The sequence below is a fragment of the Sciurus vulgaris genome (assembly GCF_902686455.1).
Source record: "Sciurus vulgaris genome assembly, chromosome: 5".
In the NCBI taxonomy this organism is placed as follows: Eukaryota; Metazoa; Chordata; class Mammalia; order Rodentia; family Sciuridae; genus Sciurus; species Sciurus vulgaris.
The window spans coordinates 121,144,749-121,151,613 of NC_136465.1; positions in this window are offsets into that span (position 1 = coordinate 121,144,749).

Here is a 6,865-nt window from a genome sequence, read left to right on the forward strand (position 1 = left end):
AATACCTTTTCACTGGTCATTTGTGTATCATTTCTGGAGAAATATCATACAAATATTTGCCCATCGTTAAGTGGGTTATTATTATGATTTTTTTGCTATTGAGTTATGGTGGTTCCTTACATGTTTTAGATATTAACTCCTTATAAAATGCATGGTTTGTAAATATTTTCTCCATTCATAGGTTGAGGGCCTCTGTTGCTTTAAGCCTCCCAGTTTGTAGTAATTTTCAGCAGCCCCACTGGAAACCAGCACAGTATGGAACATAATCCTAATCATGCATAATGGACCTCCCTATGTTTTATAGAAAAAAAGGGTGAAGGAAATAGATTAGAATGTTAATAGTACTTATCCCTGGATGTGGGAATAAAGGTGACTTTTGTTTTCTTCTTTATAATCTTTTATATGTTCCAAGTTATCTCAAATAAGAATTCATTCTTTAAGAAAAGAAATAGAATTAAAGTTACAACTTGTTAAAATTCATTCAAGGATATTTTGAAAGTCAATCATTTAGTGAATATTTATTGAATATCTTGTATATTCTTGGTACTGTTTTAATTTCTGGGAATAATACAAATTTCATACTTTCAAGTTGTTCACTGCCTTGTTTGAGGAAACAGATAGTATGCAGTTGAGCAAATAAATAAATACAATACTTTCCTGGACGAATAAGAAGTAAGTAAATATGTAGAAAGAAAATGAGAAAGTGTAATAGGGAGGGTTTGGGGTGTTCAAGGAAACCCTCTGTGGGATGGCAATCATTTCATGGAGATCTCAAGGTGAGACAGAGACAGCAATGTGAAGTTGTGTCATAACAGTGTTTGAAGTAGAAGAAAGAACAAGTGCAAAGACCTGAGACAGGAAGGAGCCTGTTGTGTTCCAGGGATATAAAGAGGTCAGTAGGATGGAGAGGAGGATTGGCAGGAGGAAGGAAGGGAGATGAAGCAGGCTAGAACACAAAGGGACGTGAGTCCATGAGGGACCTCTGCAGTCAGAGCCTGGGCCCAGAGTCCTGGCAAGGAGCGTGGCTTATAGAATGGAGGCAGTTGGAAGTTCTTTGGAGGGTTTTGATCAAGGGAAAGACTTGTACTGATGTTTGTATTAGAAATCTCATTCTGGCTATTGTGTAGAGGATGCACTTTGTGTATATTTCTGTGTAAGGGGGTTCAAAGAATAAAGTCAATCTGGGCATTTTATTTTTTATTTTATTTTATTTTATTTTTTTAAGTTATATTCTTTTTTTTTTTTTATTTTATTGTAAACAAATGGGATACATGTTGCCTCTCTGTTTGTACATGGCGCAAAGGCATACCATTTGTGTAATCATAAATCCACATACAATAATGTTGTTTGATTCATTCTGTTATTTTTTCCCCTTCCCCCCACCCCTCCCATCCCTCTTTACCCTCTATACAGTACTTTCTTCCTCCATACTTGCCCCCCTCCCTAACCCTAACTCTAACCCTAACACTAACCCTTCCCTCCCCCCCATTATGTGTCATCCTCCACTTATTAGCGATATCATTCGTCCCTTGTCTTTTTGAGATTGGCTTATCTCACTTAGCATGATATTCTCCAATTTCATCCATTTGCCTGCAAATGCCATAATTTTGTCATTCTTTATGGCTGAGTAATATTCCATTGTGTATATATACCACAGTTTCTTTATCCACTCGTCACTTGAAGGGCATCTAGGTTGGTTCCATAGTCTGGCTATTGTGAATTGAGCAGCTATGAACATTGATGTGGCTGTATCTCTGTAGTATGCTGATTTTAGATCCTTTGGGTATAGGCCAAGGAGTGGGATAGCTGGGTCAAATGGAGGGTCCATTCCAAGTTTTCTAAGGAATCTCCACACTGCTTTCCAGAGTGGCTGCACTAATTTGCAGCCCCACCAGCAATGTATGAGTGTACCTTTCTCCCCACATCCTCGCCAACACCTGTTGCTTGTATTTTTGATAATCGCCATTCTAATTGGGGTGAGATGGAATCTTAGGGTGGTTTTGATTTGCATTTCTCTTATTACTAGAGATGTTGAACATTTTTTCATATGTTTATTGATTGCTTGTACATCTTCTTCTGTGACGTGTCTGTTCATTTCCTTAGCCCATTTGTCGACTGGATTATTTGTATTCTTGGTGTAGAGTTTTTTGAGTTCTTTATAGATTCTGGAGATTAGTGCTCTATCTGAAGTATGATTGGCAAAGATATTCTCCCACTCTGTAGGCTCTTTCTTCACATTACTGATAGTTTCCTTTGCTGAGAGAAAGCTTTTTAGTTTGAATCTATCCCAGTTATTGATTCTTGCTTTTATTTCTTGTGCTATGGGAGTCCTGTTGAGGAAGTCTGGTCCTAGGCCGACATGTTGAAGATCGGGACCTACTTTTTCTTCTATAATCTGCAGAGTCTCTGGTCTGATTCCAAGGTCCTTAATCCATTTTGAGTTGACTTTTGTGCAGGGTGAGAGATATGGGTTTAGTTTCATTCTGTTGCATATGGATTTCCAATTCTCCCAGCACCATTTGTTGAAGAGGCTATCTTTTCTCCATTGCATATTTTTGGAGCCTTCGTCTAGTATTAGAAAGTTGTATTTATTTGGGTTTGTGTCCGTGTCCTCTATTCTGTACCATTGATCTACCTGTCTATTTTGGTACCAGTACCATGCCGTCTTTGTTACTATTGCTTTGTAATAAAGTTGAAGTTCGGGTATTGCGATACCCCCTGCTTCATTTTTCCTGCGAAGGATTGCTTTAGCTATTCTGGGTTTCTTATTCTTCCAGATGAATTTCATGATTGCTTGCTCTATTTCTGTAAGGTACGTCATTGGGATTTTATTTGGGATTGCATTGAATCTGTATAGCACTTTTGGTAGTATGGCCATTTTGACAATATTAATTCAGCCTATCCAAGAACATGGGAGATCTTTCCATCTTCTAAGGTTTTCTTCGATTTCTTTCTTTAGTGTTCTGTAGTTCTCATTGTAGAGGTCTTTTACCTCTTTTGTGAGATTGATTCCCAAGGATTTTATTTTTTTCGATGCTATGGTGAATGGGGTGGTTTTCATAATTTCTCTTTCTGAGGATTCCTCACTTATGTATAAAAATGCATTGGATTTATGAGCATTGATCTTGTAACCTGCCACTTTACTGAATTCACTTATGAGTTCTAACAGTTTTCTGGTGGAATTTCCTGGTTCCTCTAAGTATATAATCATATCATCCGCAAATAGGGATAGTTTGAGTTCTTCTTTTCCTATTCGTATTCCTTTAATTTCCTTGGTCTGTCTAATTGCTCTGGCTAGAGTCTCAAGGACGATATTGAATAGGAGTGGTGAAAGAGGGCATCCCTGTCTTGTTCCAGTTTTTAGGGGGAATGCTTTCAGTTTTTCACCGTTTAGAATGATATTAGCCATGGGCTTAGCATAGATGGCCTTTACAATGTTAAGGAATGTTCCCACTATCCCTATTTTTTCTAGTGTTTTGAGCATGAAGGGGTGTTGTATTTTATCAAATGCTTTTTCTGCATCTATTGAAATAATCATGTGGTTCTTGACTTTAATTCTATTGATATGGTGAATTACATTTATTGATTTACGGATGTTGAACCAACCTTGCGACCCTGGGATAAAACCCACTTGATCATGGTGCACTATCTTTTTAGTATATTTTTGTATGCGATTTGCTAAAATTTTGTTGAGAATTTTTGCGTCAATGTTCATTAATGATATCGGTCTGAAATTTTCTTTCCTCGATTTATCTCTGTCTGGCTTGGGTATCAGGGTAATATTGGTTTCAAAGAATGAGTTTGGGAGGGTACCCTCCTCTTCTATTTCATGGAATACTTTGAGAAGTATTGGAATGAGCTCTTCTTTAAAGATTTTGTAGAACTCGGCTGAGAACCCGTCTGGTCCTGGACTTTTCTTTGTTATTAGGCTTTTGATGACCTCTTCTACTTCATTACTTGAAATTGATCTATTTAAATTTTGTATGTCCTCCTCGCTCAATTTAGGCAATTCATATGTCTCTAGAAACCTGTTGATGTCTTCGAAATTTTCTATTTGGTTAGAATATAGATTTTCAAAATAGCTTCTAATTATGTTTTGTATTTCAATCGTGTCTGTTGTGATATTTCCTTGTTCATTCCGAATTTTGGTGATTTGGGTTTTCTCTCGTCTTCTCTTTGTTAGAGTGGCTAAGGGTTTATCAATTTTGTTTATTTTTTCAAAGAACCAACTATTTATTTTGTCAATTTTTTGTATAGTTTCTTTTGTTTCAATTTCGTTGATTTCAGCTCTGAGTTTAACTATTTCCTGTCTTCTACTACTTTTGGTGTTGGTCTGTTCTTCTTTTCTAGGGCTTTGAGCTGAAGTGTTAGGTTGTTTATTTGTTGATTTTTACTTCTTTTATTGAATGCGCTCCATGAAATAAATTTTCCTCTAAGTACTGCTTTCATAGTGTCCCAAAGATTTTGATATGATGTTTCTTTGTTCTCATTTACCTCTAGGAATTTTTTAATTTCCTTCCTAATATCTTCTGTTATCCATTCATCATGTAATAGCATATTGTTTAATCTCCAGGTGTTGGAGTAGCTTCTGTTTTTTACTCTTTCATTTATTTCTAACTTCAAACCATTATGATCTGATAGAATACAAGGTAGTGTCTCTATCTTCTTGTATTTGCTTACATTAGCTTTGTGGCATGATATATGGTCTATTTTAGAGAAGGATCCATATGCTGCTGAGAAGAAAGTGTATTCGCTCTTGGTTGGATGGTATATTCTATAAATGTCTGTTAAGTCTAAATTATTGATTGTGTTATTGAGATCTATGGTTTCTTTGTTCAATTTTTGTTTGGAAGATCTGTCCAGTGGTGAGAGAGGCGTGTTAAAATCACCTAGTATTATTGTGTTATGGTCTATTTGGTTTCTGAAATTGAGAAGGATTTGTTTGACATACATGGATGAGCCACTGTTTGGGGCATAGATGTTTATGATTGTTATGTCTTGCTGATTTATGGTTCCCTTAAGCAGTATGTAATGTCCTTCTTTATCCCTTTTGACTAGTTTTGACTTGAAGTCCACCTTATCTGTAATGAGGATGGATACCCCAGCTTTTTTGCTGAGTCCATGTGCATGATATGTTTTCCCCCATCCTTTCACCTTTAGTCTATGTGTATCTCTTTCTACGAGGTGAGTCTCTTGCAGGCAACATATTGTTGGATCTTTCTTTTTGATCCAATCTGCCAGTCTATGTCTTTTGATTGATGAGTTCAGGCCATTAATATTCAGGGTTATTATTGAGATATGATTAGTATTCCCGGTCATTTGGTTCATTTTATTTATTTATTTATTTATTTATTTATTTTGAGACGACTTGGTTCTTCCTTTATTTGACAATTCCTTTAGGATGGTTCCTCCCATTGCTGATTTGTTTCTTTGTTTTTCATCTCTTCCTCATGGAATATTTTGCTGAGAATGTTCTGTAATGCTGGCTTTCTTTTTGTAAATTCTTTTAGCTTTTGTTTATCATGGAAGGATTTTATTTCATCATCAAATTTGAAGGTAAGTTTTGCTGGGTATAAGATTCTTGGTTGGCATCCATTTTCTTTCAGGGCTTGAAAAATGTTGTTCCAGGCCCTTCTAGCTTTTAGGGTCTGGATTGAAAAATCTGCTGATATCCGTATTGGTTTCCCCCTGAATGTAATTTGATTCCTCTCTCTTGCGGCCTTTAAAATTCTGTCTTTATTTTGTATGTTGGGCATTTTCATTATAATGTGCCTTGGTGTGGGTCTGTTGTAATTTTGTATATTTGGAGTCCTATAAGCCTCTTGTACTTGATCTTCCATTTCATTCTTCAGATTTGGGAAATTTTCTGATAGTATTTCATTGAATAGATTGTTCATTCCTTTGGTCTGTTTCTCTAAGCCTTCCTCAATTCCAATAATTCTCAAATTTGGCCTCTTCATGATATCCCATAGTTCTTGGAGATTCTGTTCATGATTTCTTACCATCTTCTCTGTTTGTTCAACTTTGTTTTCAAGGTTAAATATTTTATCTTCAATGTCTGATGTTCTGTCTTCCAGGTGTTCTATTCTATTGGTTATGCTTTCTATGGAGTTCTTAATTTGGTTTATTGTTTCCTTCATTTCAAGGATTTCTGTTTGGTTTTTTTTCAATATCTCTAACTCTTTATTGAAGTGATCTTTTGCTTCCTGTATTTGCTCTTTTAACTGTCGATTGGTGCGATCATTCAGTGCCTGCATTTGCTCTTGCATCTCGTCATTTGCTTCCCTGAGCATTTTAATTATGTACATTCTGAACTCCCTTTCTGTCATTTCTTCTGCCATGCTGTCGTTGGGTTTCACTGATGTAACATCTAGATTTGTTTGCAGCATTTTCTTTCCTTGTTTTCTCATATTGTTCAGGTATCAGTTGACCGCTGTGATATTGCAGATTTCCTCTATTGTCTTATAATATCCCTGAAGATTTCTATTATATCCCCTCTTAGTCTTCAGTAGCCTGAAATCTTGGAGGAAGTTGATAATGCAGTGCTCCACAAGGGAGCTGACTCCCTAGGGGTGGTGGCCTTCTGGTGGGGTATATTCCCTGCTAGTGGGCAGAGGTACCTTCACTTGCTGATGAATGGTCATCCAGAAGGGAAGTAGGTTGTGGGCTGATGCAAGACCAGTTTGGGCCTGTGTCTCTGATTTTACGGTCCTTTTGGGAGAACCTCACCCAACAGGGAGGAGTCACCCGGTGGGGAGGTCTCGCTGGTCGGTTTTCCTCCCAGAGGTTCTGTTCAATTCACAACTACCGCCTGGGCTGGGCAGCCTTCTTCTGCAATGATCCCAGGGACCCGGACCTAACTCCT